Raw genomic sequence first — 21,100 nt, forward strand, 5'->3', positions numbered from 1 at the left:
TGGAATCAGCCATCATTTCTTGCTTGGAACCTTTCCAAGTAACTTCTCTTCTATATAACAAGAACACCCAACCAGATTATGAACAAATGTTGTCTCGGTCTATTAGAAAGCTGAAATTACTGTAACATGTTACTCTTAGCGTCTCACCGCCGCTAAGAACTAGGAACATGTCTTTTTTTTTTTTCGCAGATACTTAAGAATATTATTTACCAGAATCCAATAGGTTATGCTAAGATTTCCTTAAAATCGACTAACCATGCTCAAAGGATAAGATACATCAAGTCGAGTACATGTCATTGCATATATGATCGATCCTACAACCGAAATATATGGGAATCGACTCATGTCAGCTATATCTTCATTAGTACTGGGATTTTGAGTCTTACTCAACTTGACAGTGCTATGAATAGGTAATTCTCCTTTACTTAAATTCTCCATATTGAAATGCTTCAGTATTTTATCCAAATATGTACTCTGGCTAAGACGAATAATACAATTCTTTATATCCCAATGAATCCTTAATCCTAGAATATAGACCACTTCCCCTAGATCCTTCTTTACAAAACACTTTCCAAGCGAAGACTTAACTTGTTGCAAAGTTGGAACATTGTTTCCTATAAGGAGTATGTTGTCAACATACAACACTAGGAAAGTTACTATACTCCCACTAGCTTTGACATATACACACGACTCATCGTCACTTCTGGAGAACCCGAATTCTTTGACTTTCTCATAGATACAATGATTCCAGCTGCAAGATGCTTGTTTCAATTCACAAATGGATTTCTCAAGCTTACACTCTATCAAGAAACTTGGCATGTATAAAATTCTCTGGATGACTCATTTAGTCGTCTTCAGATAACTTCCTGTTAAGGAAAGCGTTTGTTGAAAAATGTTTTTGTATGTGACCATCATTGAAATAAGACGAACTATTCTTATTTTATCTGACAAATATTATCAGTTATTTCATGTTGCACGGATTCGTGATCGAATGGAAAATACAAAAATACGTAAAAGGCGGAATACGTAAAGACGAAAAAATAGCCGCTTATTTGGTCGTTTGAGGACAAAAGAAAACAAGGGATAAAAAAGTGTCAAGACTTCAAAAACTCAAGGGTCAAATATGGAAATTCAATTCAGAATATAATACACATATTTGATTTCTCAGTCAGTGAAGTGGAGAATTAAAAACGAAACCCAAAAAATTGTCTAAGACATAAAAACCTTAAGGGTCAAAAATAAAAATTCAATTCACTAATAGAATGTAATAGATATAATTCATTTGGCAGTGAAGTGGAAATGGGAATTAATGCCAAAGCCACGTTACCTCATGCAAAACAAAGAAGAAGCTAGTCAAACATCAACATTTTCCTCCTCCTCCTACTACCACTTGACAAACTTGAGAGCTATAAGCTACACCCATACATACTCAAGTATGCTTAAGATATTTTTTCATTCACAACCATGTATATATAAGTGTGTATGTAAAGAGTTGTGTGTGTGTTCATTTGTTGTTTGTAATACTTGCTACAACATCTCCAAATACTCCCCAAGAACATCACCATATTCTTCAAGAACAAGCTTCATCCCTGGAGATAACCAAGAACATGAAGATCAACAACAACAAAAAATGAAGAACATCATCAACCATCTTCATCTTCTTCATTCAAACTCAAGGTGTTCATCTTCAACCCATCAAACATCACCATCTTTATAAACTTTCACCACCATCACAACCTTATATCAAGCTCCTCCCAACCTCCTTCCAACCTCAAAATACTCTCCTAACACCCTCCAAATATCCTCCTTAAACCTCCTCCAAAATCCCTTTCAAATCACCCCAACTATCACCACCTTGCTGTTTTTCGACATCAGAATCTTCAAGTCAGAAACGAAGAAAACCGGGCTCAGTAAAAGCACAAAAAGGCTAGGGAGATTTTCACCATCAATTCTTCAGAACCTTACTTACATCTAGAAATTTTCGTGGACGATTTTGACCACGGGAAACCCCAAAGAGACGCGAGAGAACATTGCCTATCCAGAGAGATTTCTGTTTTCGAGTTCAGAATCTTCATGTCAGAAAACAAAAAACTGGGCACAACACAGACAAAATACTACTAGGGAGATTTTTACCATCAATTCTTCAGAACCTTACCTACATCTAGAAATTTTCCTGGACGATTTTGACTACGGGAAACCCCAAAGAGACGCGAGAGAGAATTGGCTATCCAGAGAGATTTACTCCGAAAATCTACATCCATCACCACCCAAAGCTCCTTCAACTTCACCATCTTTGCTTCCTTACACCACCAAAATTACAACCTTATTCCACCTCCTAACATCCTCCAAATACCCACTCCAACCTCATCAAATCTCCTCAAAACACCCTATACCCATATACAAATACATGACTCGTGTACTTTGCACTGTTTTGTAAACAACCCATTTTACATGAAAATGAACTTTTTATTACTTATCAAATACCGGATTGATCTTTGAACAAATATCAACCAATCGTTTCAAGAGTCTCAATATTGACCATTCGTTCCAAGAGTCCCAATATCGACCAGTCGTTCCAAGAGTCTAAATATCGACCAGTCGTTCCACGAGTCCAGTTCAGTCAATTTATTGACGAACCTACTTGATATATATTTATATATTTATATATATTTTATTATAGCTTTATGTCATTTAAATACAGTCATTTATATTATTTCTAGCTTTACATCATTTAAATACAGTTATTTATATTATTATAGCTTTCAGTCATTTATAGCTTTCATATTTATACTTATTCCGCAATTATTATTCTCTCTCTCTCTCTCTCTCTATATATATATATATATATATATATATATATATATATATATATATATACATCTTATATCTTAAACTTATATATCTATCACACAGTAACAGGTAATCGAGCCTTTTGTTGTAATGATCAGATTTTTATATTTCCAACAATTGGTCTCTGAGCTGATAAAAAAGAATATTTTCCAACAATTAGTATCAGAGCTTGTGTGATTTACCTTGAAATTCTTGTCGAAAAACTTTTGGTTATAGTGTTTATAAACCTTCCATAAGCTTTTTTTTTATTATTATTATTTTAAATTTCATTTTAATATCACTTGTTCAAAATCCTTTCAAAGATTTCAAAAAAAAATGTCTTTGGCTAATTACTCCAACATGAACTCTGTCTCCATTGCAAATAGCTTAGGATCTGGTTCACGGGCACCCATACTTATTCCTGAAGAGTATAATTCGTGGGTTGGCCGTATAAATCTTCATCTTAACGCTATAAATGAAGATATCTGGAAGTGTGTAGAAGGAACATATATTACTCTAGAAAATATGGCTACTCTTGCTACAAATCAAGCCACTCAAACCGAAATCATAAGAAAGTTGGAACTCCAAGCCAAAAAGGAACTTGTGTCTGAAATACCTCACAGTATTCTAAGTCAAATGGATGACATTATACTGTTAACCGCAAATCAAATTTGGGAAAATTTGAAAAATCGTTTTGTGGAAATAAAAGAATTATCGGAAACAAAAGAACATATGTTTTGAATGAATTCGATAATTTCAAAATGCTTTCATCAGAAAGCATCCATGATGCTCATGATAGGTTCAATCTTATTATGGTCAAAATGAACAATTTGGGTATCAAAAAGACACAACACGAGATAAATCTCAAGTTTTTAAACAATCTTTTTGAAAGCTGGAAAATGGTTAAACTCATTATTCAGGGAAATCCAACTATTCATACAGAAACTTTGTATAATTTGTATGGAGAACTTCAATCGTATGAATCCTTGATTGACCTACCAACCACTACAACTTTTGGAGGACCACTTGCTCTTGTGTCCACAACTTCACAAAACCAAACACCTTTCAATGATCAAAACTTTAATCATTTTAATCAGGCTACATCTTTTCAAAACCAAAGCTTCCAGTCTGATTCGAATGATGAAGCAAACTATCAACAATTGTGTGTGTTGGTTGCAAACACAAATCTCCAGAGATTTATCCTAAATCATGGTCAATCAAATTTTAGACCAAACTTTCAAAACAGACCATCTTTAGGACAAAATAACTCAGGTTTTCAACCAAGACCATCCTTTGGACAAAACAACTCAGGTTTTCAACCAAGACCCTACTTTGGACAAAATTCTCAAAGACCTTCTTTCCATAATAACTCAAACCAAAGTTTTCAAAACCAAGGATTTCAAACGATCCCAACTCAGGTCATAATCACAATCCAAACAAAAGTTTTCAAAATCAAAACAGAGGTTTCCAAAATCAAGGTTACAACAATCAAAACAATGGCTTTCAAAACAACCAAAATTTTGGATTCCAACAAAACCATTCTCATCCTTCCCAACAAACCCAAACTCAAGCACCTGAAAGACTTCCGGTTAAGAGTCAAAAGGATGAAAGTGATGAAGAAGTGATCATTTGTCACAACTACAAAGGAACAAATCACTATGCCAGAGAATGCCGAGCCAAAAACAAAACCAAAATCAAAGACTCGACATACTATGATCAAAGAGCCGATCAACTGAAGAAACTGGAAAACCAAGAAAAACAAAGAGCATTGATGGCAATCCATGAACCAAACGTGGAATACTGGCCAACTTCTGATGACGAAGCTGACAATGAACCAGCACAATCAAACTTTTGCTTCATAGCTAGTGTTGACATACCTTCAAGAGCTCCCAACGTCATAGAACAGGTATGGTCTATGATCTCTGAACTTGGTTTTTCCAAAACAATTTTTGAGTCCCACATAACCAAAGATTGAGAAACGTCTGGAAGCTGATCTCAAAACATATCATGACACAATGTTCAATTATGATATCTGCAAATTTGAGTTACAAACCTTGCAACTCAAATTTGGAGAATCAACAAGAACAAAAAGCAAATTGGAAAGAGATGTTGAAAGAAAATTGGAAGATTATAATCACGTCTTGGAACAATTAAATCAAACCCTAATTCAGAAAAGGGCTTTGGAACAAAAAAATCAGTAAGTCATTTCTTCTGAAATAAAATATGTTTTAGAAATGGAAATCCTTCAATTGAAACAAGACTTTTAAGAATCAGCTGACAAATACAATATTTTAAATGAAAAACTGATTGATTCTTTAAAACAAATCAATTCTCTTGAAACTAAGAATAAAAGACTGAGAATATGGATTCTATCAAAGTTGCTAGAAAACTAAGTGATGTTATTTTCACCAAGGCAAACACCTTAGGAACTGGCAAAATTGATACGAATTAGAGACCAGGAATTGGAAGAGAATCCTTTGAAATTGAACAAGCAAAACAGGAAAACATGACGAATTATGAAAACTCTAAATCCACTCTTCCAGATCTTTTCACATCTGTTAATGAGGAAGATTTAGACGACGAAACAGTTATCAACTATAGCCCAGATGATACTGCTTTCACTGTTTCCAAAAAGTCCTTCAAAGGACTTGTAAATTTTGAAACAGACTCTGCTAGTTCTTTAACTTACCGAATCAAACATACCAACGAAACCACCAAACACAAAAACCTTTTGAACGGAGAGAATTCCTCTTATGAGGATGGTAGTACTTCTGTACCAACTACTTTTCCTACAATGAGTTCATCAGTTGTTGGAAAAACTAGTCTGGTAAAAAATACTCCAAGAAACAACAAACAAGCAAAAAACCATTCAAGTCAACAAAACCCCACTTATCAAGCCAAACATTTTTGACAACCAACCAAAGAAACCAGTTCAACCCTATGTCATACCTCAAAAACAGGTTTCCAAACAAAAACCTTTTGAAAACCATTTTCAAGATATTACTTTTAATCATTCAAGGAACTTTCAAAAACCATCACATCAGAAAGCTTGAAACCATCATCATCAAAAAGCTTTTTAAAACCGCCCATTACATCCCAGATATGAAGAAAACTTTTCAAACAAACCTTCACATCTAGGATATCTTTCACCAAATCACATATCTTATCTAGCCACAGATTTTCAAAAACAAATCACATTTTGGGTAAACTTGATAAATCAAATCAAACCTCAACCATTCCATCCTCATAAACCAAACTCTTACTACAACGCGAGGTTAAATGCTAGAAATTCATTAGGCAAAGAACGCAAAATAACAACTGACAAACCAGGACCCATTCAGATTTGGGTACCTAAACTTTCTGTCTAATTGCAAGTACTTAATGCTGGAGAACCCAATGATGATACATGGTATATTGATAGTGGCTGCTCCAAGCCTATGACAGGAAACCGAAACTACTTACGTGACTTCAAACCTACACAAACCAATCAAGATGTTACCTTCGGCAACAACATGACAACAAAAATCAAAGGTTATGGAAACATAACAAATGGTAATTTCACCATAAAGAAAGTTGCATTCGTCGATGACCTGAAACACAACCTCATCAGTGTCTCTCAACTGTGTGATAACAATCTTGAAGTTCTGATCACCAAACAACGAAGCTTGATCATGGAAGCCAAAACCAAAGATGTTATAGTTGATTCTGACCGTGCCGGAAATATGTATCCACTTGACATGGATCTTATCTATGGTAAACCCGATATATGTCTACTATCTAAAGCCCTAACAGATATTAGTTGGTTATGGCACCGCTGCCTTTCCCATCTAAACTTTGGTTACATCAACAAATTAATCGGCAATGATCTTGTTCGAGGGCTACCACTTCTGAAGCTTGATAATGAAACTCTTTGTGCCGCATGTGAAAAAGGAAAACTTTCCAGATCCACTCACAAAAGCATCTCAAAATCTAGTGTATCCGAATCACTAGATTTGTTGCACGTAGACCTTTGTGGCCCTGCAAAAACCCAAACCATACAAGGGAAGAAGTACATTCTTGTTGTCGTTGATGGTTTCTCGCGCTTTACTTGTGTCTTTTTCTTAATACTAAAATCAGAAGCACCTGAAGAGATGATCAACTTCATCAAACATATCGAGCTCAAACTCAAACGACCTGTTCGAAGTATCCGAAGTGATAATGGTTTAGAGTTCAAAAACAAGACTCTAGACTCTTTTCTCAAAGACAAAGGAATTGAACATAACTTCTCAGCCCCATGCACTCCACAACAAAACGGTGTTTTCGAAAGAAGGAACCAGACTCTATGTGAAGCTGCAAGATCAATGCTTATCTTCGCAGATCTGCCACAATACTTATGGGCAGAAGCAATAGCCACAACTTGCTACACTCAAAATCGTTCCTTAATCCATAAACATCTTCATAAAACAACATATGAAGTCATTAACAACCGAAAACCAAACATCAAATTTTTCCATATTTTTGGTTGTCGATGCTTCGTAAAGAACAATAAAGATCACCTTTCAAAATTTGAATCAAGGTTGGACGAAAGAATTTTCCTTGGTTACTCGTTTTCCTTAGCTTCTTATCGAGTACTGAACAAACTTACTAGAGTAATTGAAGAAAGTACCGATGTTCATTTTGATGAATTTTATATCAGGAAATTGGATCATGAACATTTTGGTTCTAAAATGTTTGAAAATATTTTTCAAAATCTAATTCAACAAACACCTTCTCCTGACATAGACATTGAAATCGATCTTGATTTACTTTTTGAGCAACCAAAAACCGCTTACAATTCTGAACTTCTAACTACTTCAATTGACCCTACAGGAACACCCAGTGAAGTTATTCTACAAACAAACCAAAATGATGTAGATAAATTCGAGGGGGAATCACCAACACATACTTCCTCTTTGGAACAAATACCAAATTCTCCTTTGAACACCCCATCCGCAAATAGCCAAAACAATCCCGATGCATCATTTATGGGGGAACCTTCAAACCTATTCCAAGATGAAACACCCGGAGAAGAACAATGGGATAATAAAACTCCAATTATTATAGCGGAAGAGAATCGCTTAATAAAGTGGACCAAAAATCATCCAACTGACCAAATCATCGGAGATCCCAACTCAGGCATTTAGACTAGAGCCGCATCCACAAATGAATGTTTATTTGGAGCCTTCTTATCCATGACTGAACCCAAAACCATACATTCTGCTATAAAAGATCCAGACTGGGTAAAAGCTATGCAAGAAGAGCTAGCAAAATTTGAAAGAAACGAAGTATGGAATCTTGTTCCTACTCCACCTGATGTTACTGTTATAGGTTCAAGATGGGTATACAGAAACAAGATTGACGATCAAGGAATCATTTGTCGAAACAAGGCATGTCTTGTAGTCAAAGGATATTCACAACAAGAGGGAATCGACTACGATGAAACGTATGCTCCGGTTGCCCGAATTGAAGCAATTCACATCTTTCTTGCATATGTTGCGCATAAGAACTTCAAAGTATTCCACATGGACGTTAAATGTGCATTCCTACACGAAGAGATAGATCACGAAGTATACATCCAACAACCACCAGGTTTCGAAGATCCCAAATTTCCAGATCACAGCTTTAAATTGCAGAAAGCTGTTTATGGCTTGAAACAAGCAGCCCGAGCTTGGTATGCCACATTGTCAACCTTTCTCGAAGAATTAGGCTTTAAAAGAGGTTCAATCGATCAAACCCTCTTTCGTAAAATCTTTAATAAACATCTATTAATTGTACAAATATATGTTGATGACATTATTTTCGGTTCTACTAATGAATCTTTAAGTGTTAAGTGTGCAGACCTTATGAAGAGAAAATTTGAAATGAGCATGATTGGGGAGATGACTACTTTTCTTGGACTTCAAATCAAACAGTCAACTGATGGCATTTTCATCAACCAAGAGAATTATGTCAAAACCTACTCACTCGATTTTCAATGGACAAATCTAATACCGCAAAAACCCCAATGGCTTTTGGATACAAAATCGATGCAGACTTAAATGGCAAACCCGTTGACCAGAAAAGATATCGTGGAATGATTGGATCACTCTTATACCTTATTGCCAGCAGACCTGACATCATGTTTTCTACATGTGTATGTGCCAGATACTAGGCAAATCCTATGGAATCCCATGTAGTTTTTGTGAAACGCATCTTCAAATACCTTAAAAACATTCCCAAACTTGGCCTTTGGTATCCAGCTAAATCCGATTTTCAGCTGAACGCTTTCACCGACTCAGACTACGGAGGATGCAAGCTAGATAGAAAGAGTACATCTGGTAGTTGTCAATTCCTAGGAGGTAGACTAGTGAGTTAGACTTCAAATAAATAGACTTGTGTATCCGCATCAACAGTAAAAGCTGAATATGTTGCTGCCGCCAACTGTTGTTCACAAGTCATATACATGCAAACTCAATTGCGTGACTATGGCTTAAAAATCTCATAAATTCCCATATTTTGTGACTCAACCAGTGCAATTGCCATTTCTCACAACCCCGTTCACCATTCCATGACAAAGCACATCGACATTCGATATCACTTTATCAAAGACAACATTCAAAAGGGTTATATCGAATTGCACTTCATCAACTCTGAAGATCAAATTGTTGATGTCTTCACTAAGGCTCTTGATGAAACAAAGTTTCAATACTTCCTAGGCCGTCTAGGAATGTTAAATCTAGATAACATCCATCCTTAAACTTTTACTTTTTGTTTGTACAAAAGTGTGTTTACTTTCATTCAAAAAGAAAATTCAAAAACACTTGAAAATTGCTTTCTTTTCAAAAATACCAAAAACATTCAAAAAACCAATATTTCCAAAAACATTCAAAAAAACAAATCTTAAAAAATATAATAAAAGACTTGCTTTAATAAGCTTTTATAGAACCTTGTGATTAATCGTCTCTTGACTTAATTTTCAGATGCTTATGCTCGATGAAGATTTTAAGTCATATTGATTCTCAATTGGAGTGAAGGTTCTAATCTCCTACTTTTCATTATGTATATATCTTTATTTCCTTCAATTTTATTTCATTATTGATGATTTTAAAAAGGGACATAAGGTTAGGAGGTTCAGATGAAAACAAAAACCCATGTGAGAATTTGTGCCTCATCAATCTGTATCACTGTGGAATTCATTTCTTGTGAGCTTAGGTGTGTCACTATTGCTTAAAAGGTATACCCAATTATACCTTGTCACGGTCTCATTTTTGCTTAGATATCAAAATGACCAGGGACGATACATTTATTTCTTACATACTAGACAAAATGTCTTTTATACCACTTATCCCTACCTAGATAAAAGCCAACCAAAAATGAAGACTTGCAATCCCATGATCCATCAATAAGAAAAGAAGAAACGAAAAGCATTTCAAGAATCATCGATCAAAGAAAGCCCCAAAACAGAAAGACTCAAAACAACGACATATCCTTACGAGAAAACCAAAGGAGAAGCAAAGATCTATCAACATCCAATCCTCAAAGACGAATCTAGAGAAAGACGAATCAACAAGAAAGCCAAATCATTCACCGAAGAAATACCAAACAAAGCAAAAATATTCTACATTTGGTATTTTCAAACAAACTTTTAACCATTTTTTTTCACAAACGAAGATATCTCAATCACTTAAGACAAATACTCTCAAAAACCCAATTTTCTCAAATATAGCAAATTCTCGATGCTAAAACAAAATATATTTTTACAATAAATCGATATTGATCAACAAACGGAATACCATCAAAGAACAAGCTGCAACAACATTGGATTTCCCGGGATACTGTAGCCTTCATCATTGAAGATTCTTAGTTGCAAAATTGCACTATGAAAATTTCTATACCCCTCTACATGTATTTCCCGACGGAGAGAGAGTGAAAGTTAATGGCATGAATAAAGAAACACGCTGAGTAATGCCGAAACCAGTCTTTTGTGATTGATTATCTAATAATGAGATTAAGTGACCTTTCAGGAAAAGCATAGCTGAACACCTCCAATATGAGTGTGAGTCGTCAGAGAGAGATATCACTCATTTTTAGTGATCATTAACTTGTTCTGCTGCCAGAACAACCAAACACCCAAGTGATGTGTGAGCTATACCTAAGAGCGTTCATCTGAATCGACCTGTTAGACCACTTGTCGTCGTTAATAATGCTATATATAAAATCTTAGGAAATTTCTTTAGATACATATATGACTACCCTTTAATAACCGAACCTGAGACTTTGATTCGGAAACAAATTTCTGAAAATCTTTTACATAAGATATGATAAACCAAGTCACAAACTTATCATTGACAAAACTTTTATCCCGAATCTTCAAAATTAAAACTATCAATATGATTAAGTGATAACTGTCCTTATTTCAACAATGATCAAATAGGGGGAAATTGTTGAAAAATGTTTTTGTATGTGACCATCATTGAAATAAGACGAACTATTCTTATTTTATCTGACAAATATTATCAGTTATTTCAGGTTGCGCGGATTCGTGATCGAATGGAAAATACAAAAATACGTGAAAGGCGGAATACGCAAAGAGGAAAAATAGCCGCTTATTTGGTCGTTTGAAGACAAAAGAAAACAAGGGATAAAAAAAGTGTCAAGACTTCAAAAACTCAAGGGTTAAATATGGAAATTCAATTCATTAATTGAATATAATACACATATTTGATTTCTCCATGAAGTGGAGAATTAAAAGCCAAACTCAAAAAATTGTCAAGACATAAAACCCTCAAGGGTCAAAAATGGAAATTGTTGGGTCGTGTTTTGTGTTATCTATTGCGTCTATTGGGCTCGTTAGCTAGTCCATTATGTATCTCCGGTATGGGCCTGTCCGTCCGTGAGTTTAGTAGGGTTTAGTTTATATATAGGTGCTTGCATGCTCCTAGAAGGTAACGATAGAATAGAACGATCAGAGAGTTATTATTCAGCAAGTTTATTGTTATCGTTCTTGTAACCCTAGAATCCTCTATAGTGGAAGTTCTTAGTAGAGCTCTGCTGAGGATTGTTTGATCTAATCATTCGACACATCTTGATCTATACTTGTGTTATTTACTGTTTTTACTTCATCGCATTACCTGTTAAGAAGATCTAATCGATCATCAAGTTAATTAATAACTTATCATTTGGTATCAGAGCAGGAGGCTGTGTAATTCATATACATCTTTTCTGTGAAAAAGGTTGCGACTAGGGTTATTCCGCATTAACTAATATTTATTGAGCCGTCATCCCATAATTGACGTAACTCAGCATTTATTTGTTTTGCCCTAATCTTATATATTACAAGTCTGATCTTTCAAACAGGTTATACGATCAAGCATGGACGAGTCACAATCAAATCCAATAAACATCTCAAACAACATTGGATCAACGACGAAGATTCCCATCCTTTACACCCAGGATTATGAAGTCTGGGCACATCACTTTGAAGATTATGTCATTGGATCTGAAGACTATGGATATCTTATTTGGGAAGCAATCGTGTCTGGACCATTCGCTCATTCAGCAATGTCTAAAATCATTAAAACTCAGAAAGAGTATAATGATATGTTGAAGGACGTAAAAGATATTGCTCAAGCCGGAAAGGATAAGTTTCAGTGCCACATTAAAGCATTGAGACTAATCAGATTCGCTCTTCAATTGGATACTTTCAGGCTAGTAAGTTCATGCAACACTGCCAAAGAAATATGGGATAGGCTACGAGAGTTATATTCCACAGACGAAGATCTGGAGCATTCCATTCAGACCTTACTTTTATCTGAGTTTGGCGAATTTAAGTAGAATCCCGAGGAAACTGTTACTCAGACATTCGATCGTTTCAATCATCTTCTCAGTAAGATGATTAAACACGATATTGAAAGGAAGTTGATTGAACAAAAAGTTACATTTTTGAATGGTCTTAGATCTGAGTGGAGAGCGGTTGTGTCCACTGTTAAAGCTCATGAGCAATTCAAATCATATTCATTGGCTAAACTGGTAGGGATTTTGAAATCCCAAGAAAAGATTGTCTTGCAGGAGAAAAATGTGGTTTCAAGCTTGGGTTCCTTGGCCCTTCTATCTAAAAGCAAAAGTGTGGTAGAAGATGAAGATCTTAAATTAGAAGACTATAACCTTACCTCTGAAGATTATGCAATGATGGCATCAAATCCAAAGAGGTTTATTAAGAAAAGGTTTCCTACCAATAAGAACAGAAATTGGCAGGGAAGCTATAGTTCTGAAAAAGTGAGGGAGGAACCGAAGGCAGAAGAACCAACGAAAGAGCTGAAAGCTGAAGGAGATTCAGGTGAGAACTGCTACTACTGTGGCAGAAAGAACCACTATGCCAAAGACTGTGTCCTAAAGAAAATGGCAGAAAAGGATGAAGAAAAAGATGAAGAAGCTGTGTTGATGAAAAAGCTGGAAGATCAAGAGAAAGAAAACTACTGCTAACCCTTCTATGAATGCTTTAATTGTGCAGGGTTCGGTAGCAGATGATGAGTTCGGTGGCGTGGAGGTCTGGTCAACCGACTCTGAGGATGATGAAGTCAGAAAGCCATCTCATGGAAAGGCTTACGTTGCGAAAGGTGAAGGAAGCGGTGGAAAGTGTTTGATGGTGTCGGATGTATCTCAAATGTGGGGATACAACACAGACGGTGGGAATGAAGACACAAAGGAGTGAGAGGACTTGTGCTTCACATCAAAACCTCTCAGCGTGTAGTTTAATGAGCTTGATGAATTAATCAAGAAGGTACAATCCAAGCTTCCAATGGAATTTTACACCTTAGGAGAGTCTCATTCTTGCAAAAGCTCGAAACTTTATCGACTTAGAGACCCATGGGAGTTCAGATCCGAAGTTGCAACTTCAGATCTTAGCTCAAACACAAGAAAGGCTTCCTATTATGCTAGAAAAGCCCTACAATCCACCCAAATGAGATGTAGAATGAAATGAGGTCAACGAAATTATTGAGTAGACCTTGAAATCAAGAAAGTATTATAACCTAAAATCAATACATGAGAATCGGGGCGTTACATTTCTCCCTAGTTTGAACTAGACTTCATCCTCGAAGTTTACTGCGATGAACAACTCTGGATAGTGCTCCGGCGACTCTGCCTTTGGCTCCCACGTCCACTCGGACCCTCTTCGGTGCTCCCACTGTACCTTTACCAAAGGTATCTCTTTGTTCTGTAGAACCTTTACTTTCCTCTCCAGAATGGCCCCGGGCATCTCAACATAATTCTGGTGCTCATTGAACTGAATGTCATCCAATGGTACCACCACCTCCTAATCCATAATGCACTTTCGTAATTGTGAAACGTGAAAGGTGATATGGATCCGACTCAGCTCATCTGGTAGCTCTAACCTGTATACCACCTTGCCAACCCTGGAAACGATCCTGAACGGCCCAATGTATCAGGGACCCAATTTCCCCCTCTTCCTGAAGCGGATCACCCCCTTCTAGGGCGAGACCTTCAGGAGTATGTATCCAACCTGGAACTCTAATTCAGATTGTCGTTTGTCAGCGTAACTCTTTTGATGACTCTGAGCGGTTTGCAGTCACTCCCTAATTTGCTAAATCTTCTCGGTAGTCTGCAAGACTACCTCCGTCCGTCCCATCATCCTATGTTCGACTTCACCCCAACAAACCGGGGTGCGACATCTCCTCCCATACAACAGCTCGAAAGTCGGGGCGCTCTGACATCTCCTCCCACGAAAGTCAATAACACACGCCCTCAACATATCCTCGATGGTATGAATGGTCCACTCGCTCTGACCGTCGGCGTGCGGATGGAATGTTGTGCTAAAGTGCAATTGCGTGCCTAGTTCCTCGTGGAACTTCTGCTAGAAATGGGAGGTAAATCTAACATCCCGGTCGGAGAAAATGGATATTGGAACCCCATGGCGAGCAACGATCTCACGAACGTACATGTCGGCCAAATTTTCGGCCGACTAACTCTCCTGTGTCGCCAACATATGGGCACTCCTGGTAAATCGATCTACGATGACCCACATAACATCTAGTCACATCGTCATCGTCGGTAGCTTGGTAATGAAGTCCATCATGATATGTTCCCATTTCCATATGGGAATCTCTAGGGGCTGCAACATACCATGCGGCCTTTAATGCTCGGCCTTGACCATACTACATGTTAAGCACCTCTCGACATACCAAGCGATTTCTCACTTCATGCATGGACACCCGTAACTCAAACACATGTATCGATACATCATGGTGACCCCCGAGTGAATAGAGAAGTGAGACTTATGAGCCTCCTCCATGACTGTCTGTCTAACCCCGCCAAACCTCGGAACCTATACCCGAATGCATCGAGTCAATAATTCCCGACTATGTTGCAGAAACCGGGTGTTCTCGTGCTTGATCCTCTCCATCTTCCAGTTATTCGATCGCATGCCCACAACCTGAGCATCCTTGATCAATCTCTCCAATGGAGAATCCACCGCTATCCTCATACATATCGTTGGGGTGGAAAACCCAATTGACTTGCGGCTCAAAGCATCCGCCACCATATTCGCTTTACCGGGGTGGTAAAGGATCTCACAATCGTAGTCCTTGACTACATCCAGCCACCTGCGTTGCCTCATGTTTAGGTTTCGCTGATCCATGATGTGTCTCAAGCTCTTGTGATCCATGTATATGGTTCAATGGACCCCGTATAGGTAATGTCTCCATATCTTGAGAGTGAACACCACCGCTCCCAACTCTAAATCATGAGTAGGATATCTCGTCTCATGCAGCTTCAGCTGCCGCGATGCATAAGCTATCACCCGTCCTCTTTGCATGAGGAGCGCCCCTAAACCTGTGATGGATGCATCATAGATCACAAAAAAATCCTCCACTCCACCGGGAGTGTCAAGAATGGAGCCTCGTACAACCGCTGGCGAAGGGTCTCAAATGCCCTCTACTGCTCAGGGCCCCACCAGAAATCCATGCCCTTCCTCTTCAGACGAGTGAGGGGTACTAAAATCATAGAGAAATCCTGAATGAATCTCCGATAGTACCCTACAAATCCCAGAAAACTCCTGATGTATGAAGGAGACCTCGGCACCTCCTACTGCATGACTGCCTCGATTTTGGCCGGATCGACCAAAATCCCCTCCTGGTTAACGAGATGTCCGAGGAACTGGATCCCTCATAACCAAAACTCACACTTCAAGAACTTGGCATACAGTCGTTCTCGTCTCAGAACTACTGATAACTCACTGAGGTGCCCCTCGTGCTGTTCTCGGGTCTTGGAATACACCAAGATATCATCTATGAACACGATGACCAAGCGATCAAGCATCGGTCTGCAGACCTGATTCATCAGGTCCATGAATACTACTAGCGTGTTGGTGAGCCCAAATGGCATCACCACGAACTCGTAATCACCATAACGATTCCGAAACGCGGTCTTCTCCATGTCCTTCTCTCTGACATGGATCTGATGATACCCCGACCTGAATATAATCTTGGAGAACCAAGATGCACCATACAACTGATCAAAGAGATCGCCTATCCTCGGGAGTGGATAACGGTTCTTCACCGTCAACTTGTTCAACTCCCTATAATCAATGCATATCCGGTGCGAATCGTCCTTCTTCTTGAGGAAGAGGATCACTGCTCCCCATGGAGAACTACTAGGTCGAATGAACTGTTTACCCAACAGTTCCTATAGCTGTGAAGACAACTCCTGCATCTCGGGCAACGCCAACCAGTACGACGCCTTGGCGATCGGAGCTTCACCCGGCACCAGGTCGATTTGGAACTCGACCCGCCTCTCTGGAGGTATCCCTGGAAACTCCTTCGGGATCACGTCGGCAAACTCCCTAACCATTGGAACCTCTAAAATTGAAGTCTGATCTCTAACCCGAGTATCCACCACATACACTAGATAACCCGCACACCCGTGCTGGATATACTGCCGAGCCCTAGCAACTGAACAAAAGCCTGATCCCACTCTAGTGCCCTCGCCATATACAATCTATTCTCCCCCACTTGGGGTTCGAACTACCCGCTGGCCCTCACAATCTATCATGGCACCAAATCAACTAAGCTAATGCATCCCCACGATCATGCACACCTCCCCCATGGGAATCGATATCAAATCTATCGGAAAGGACACTCTGAAGATCTCCAACTCGCATCCTCGGTAGACCGAAGAAGGAGAAACACTGTGTTCGTTGGCGATAGAGACTCGTAACGGACACTCTAGCTTGCCTACTGGCACACCGAACTCCCTACTAAATGTCTGAGATACGAAACACCGAATCGCTCCCGAGTCAAATAAAACCAATGCAGGCAAGGAGTTCACTAAAAATGTACATAATCATATGTAGAACGGATAAGCATAAAACATATATAATAAATGAGATAAAGGATAGAAACATACGAGTAACCACATCCGTTGCTGCCCTGGCCTCCTCTGTTGTAAGCTGGAAGGCATGCCCCTGAGTCTTCAGAGGCTTTACCTTAACTGGCTTCCCATTACAAATCCTCAAAGTAGCCAGTGCAGGAACCTGTGCCGGCTTAGCGGCAAGCAACGGGCAGTTGGCCTTCAAGTGGCCAACCTGATCACAGTGATAATATAACCTCAAACTCGGAACCGGGGCAGCCTGACGACAATCCTTCGCATAATGCCCCTCCTTACCACACCTGTGGCACGAACTACCAACTCGAGAAACCCTAGAATGACCCTTGCCGCACTTTCCACAAGTGTGGCTCTGCTGACCACCGGTCCTAGAATCAGCGCTCTTACACCGCTTAGGCACTGGCTGCGACTGTGTCGGGGCCTACCGTAGCTCCCTTAACTGCAACATAATCTCTAACTCACGCCGCCTAGCGGCCTCCTGCAACTCCGAAAGAGTATCACATCGCTGGGTAGACACAAACTGATGGATGTCAGTCTTGAGCATGCTCATATAATGGGTCATCTGAGCCTGCTTGGAAGCAAACTCTGGGCATAACATCACCCTCTCTATGAACATGCAGGTGATCTCCGTCACCGACTCCCCATCCTGTCTCAAACTCAAAAACTCCTGTGACAAACATTCTCGCTCAACCCGTGGAATGTATCGAGTGTTGAACATATCCCTGAACTACTCCCAAGTAACATCAGCTCTCAGATCATCAGTGTACGACCCAATCGTCAATCTCCACCAGTCCGTAACCCCAGACCTTAACAGGTTCAGAGCACACCAGACCTTCTGGTCAGTAGGACACAAGCAAGTAAAGAAACACCCTTCTACATCTGAAACCCACCTCAAAACCTTGATGGGGTCCTATGTCCATTCAAAAGCAGGGGGCTTCGTGTTATCGAAGTTCATGTACTGGAAGCCCCGATTGGCTCCTACTCCTCCCCCTGCTGCTGTTACAGATGATGTAGCTGCAGCGGCAGCCGTCTCTGCAAGGGTTGCATATCGCTCGTCCAAGTACTCGACCGCGGCGGTCTTAATAGACCTAAGCATCTCCGGTAGCTGTGCCCAGAACAAAGTGGCAACCTCATCATGCAGGATCTCTTGAATCCTGCCATCCAACTAATCTGTCCCCATCGGCACTACATGCTCAGGTGCTGCTAGCCTGTCCTGCCCTTCGTCTCCTGATCTTGATCCTGAACCAGATCTAGTCACAAAGCATCTCGTCATCACCATTCTGAAACATACCAAAAGATATCAGATAATCCACATTAATAACTAGGAACCAACTCCTGATTCCCGAAGAAACCCTTAGGGTTGTGACCTCCTTGCTACGCGTATGGGTCGTGTGATTTTAGTAATAAGGGTCCATACTACCTTCCACACCTACCCATATTTGTCTCAAGTATCACCACAACACACTAACAATACACATGCACCTGGTGGTCGCTCAACCTCACCCCTAGAGGAAGGCTAACTGTCTGACAACCGACCTATTGGCCTCATACAAGCCACTCATCCACTAAAATTCTATTGGATTAGTGTCTAAGCGCGTAACTATATTTGGTAAGTACTTGACCTAGATGTGCATGGTCCTTTTGGGTTGCCTTCAGTAGAGCAACTTGACAGGGTGATTTATGAAGAAAGAGGTTATTATGGTTTATTAATATATTATATGAATAATATATTAAAAGAGAAATCATATTATTTAATTAATATTAGTCATGATCTAATTAAGAATTAATTTGGTGGCTAAAAGAGATTAATTAAAATAGGGGACTGAAATGCAATTATAAGATAATTGAGAATTGGGCTGGGAATCCTTATGAATAAAGGCTTGGACGAAATCGAGATGGATTCCATCTTTAATTCGTTCAAGGAGGCCTTATTCCAAAAGGCTCCTTGGACTGCTTAAGGCCTAAGCTGTCCATTAGGGTTTTGACTGAAACCCTAGCAGCACAAGTATACATATACCCCTTATGCATCAGATTTTCGGCCACTTGAAACCCTGGAAGACTTCATAGCTAAAATTGTGCCTCTCCCCTCTCTCCAATATCATCCTCTTTCTTGTGTGGTGTTTGTAAGCCAGTAGAGGAGTGACATTTGTGACTCTAAGCTCCAAGGCAAGAAGATTCAAGCCATTGTTGAAGAGGTAATCATCTAGATCTGTTTTCTTATGATTATTTCGAAATATGTATGCTAGATCTAGGGCTCATAAGTCTTGGATGAATTGCATGTTCAATAGAGAAACCTAGATTCAACCTTTAGGGTTTGCATGAGCACATAGGATGTTATTTTGTGTTAAACCCATTAGTGGTATCAGAGCTTTGATTGGTTTCTATTGTATTGATGCCTTGTATGTTCATTCATGCTTTAAAATTTTGTTTTTTGGCCCTCTGACTGACGAACTCGTCGAGTCCCAATGAGGAACTCGATGAGTCCACATTGGGAACTCGACGAGTTTGGCTTTCAGATAGAGGATATCTCGAAATTTCTTACTGTTTTGCTGAAGGATAATTACCAAAATTGTTTTTGACTAATAAAATCCAAATTTTATTATTATTATGTGATTATCCTTTCCAAAACAAAAGATAATTACCAATTAGTTGAATAATAAATTCCTTATATGATAAGATTTGATTATTTGAATTATTTGATGAATTATCTTGTGAATAAAATGGAATAGGTCAAATTTTGATAATCATTAAATTAATTGTATGATTTAAGTTATTTGCTATTTGATCGTATATGTTTTGAAAAGTTCAAAACTTGCCCTCAAGTTTTGGAATTTAAATTTTTTATTAAAGGTTTAATTTGAATTATTTAAATTTCAAACCCTAGAATTTTACAAGTTTAAAATTCAACCTTATACTTTATTTATTATAAGATTAATATATATATATATATATATATATATATATATATATATATATAACTTAAACGGCTAGTCTTACCGTTTGTAGGCCTCATTCACGAAACCGATCTATAAGGGGGGGGGGGGGGGGGAGGGATAAGGTTATGGCCTATAAAATGGTCGTTTAATGGGTGTCCACTCTCACCCACCACTTCCTTGATTGGTGGAGGGTCATTAGCCGAACGGGTAGGATAGGGCAAACGCTTTGCTCATTAAAAGTATAATGAATTATAAAGTAACTAAATGTTTTTACAAAATTTTGAATCTTAGTTACTTTAGGCAAAAGTGAATTTGATGCAATTCCATGAAATTACACTTTGTACCCTTGCTAAGACGTTAATGGAGCGTGTGTGGTTAACCGACACACTAATTGGGTTCTAAGCAAAGGTGGCAAAGGGTGACTTGTTGTTTCTCATAGTTTAATGGAGCGTGTGTGGTTAACTGGAATGTCGAATAGGTGACGGTAACATTGGGGTCACCATGTATATTTTCATGGTTATTCACACCCGCTTTGTGATCCTCGGCATCCCAGTCACACACTTATGGGGCATATCGAGATTTAAACATGCCATTGAAAAGTTCAATGAATTTGAAAAGTTCTAGGAGTTTTAAGTACCTTTAAAACTTAATCTCTTTTTCGTTTTCATGGTGGAAAGTTCGTGAATCGTCATTCACTTACCTTCAAATTATTTGCATGTTAGTTTACGACATCCCTCTTCTAATTTTTCAATAATGTTGTTGGATCCTAGCCTTATTTCTCATTTGGGTGTTTAATTGTGAATTCATTTCTAATCAAACTTGTCGAACGTGAAAACCAATGTGTTCGGCTCAAATTCCTCCGGCTCATTCTCACTCATGAATTTGTGTGGGAGGGTGATATTTGACGGGTCTAATTTCAATGATTGGATCTATAACAT

General features: G+C 38.6%; 1 pseudogene; it reads left to right on the top strand.

Moving 5' to 3' along the window:
* Window positions 1-8,039: 8,039 nt before the first annotated feature.
* LOC111908760 (14-3-3 protein 10-like) overlaps window positions 8,040-21,100 on the top strand; it is a 37,344-nt pseudogene continuing 24,283 nt past the window's right edge.

Source organism: Lactuca sativa, chromosome 9, assembly GCF_002870075.4.
Source record: "Lactuca sativa cultivar Salinas chromosome 9, Lsat_Salinas_v11, whole genome shotgun sequence".
Lineage (NCBI taxonomy): Eukaryota > Viridiplantae > Streptophyta > Magnoliopsida > Asterales > Asteraceae > Lactuca > Lactuca sativa.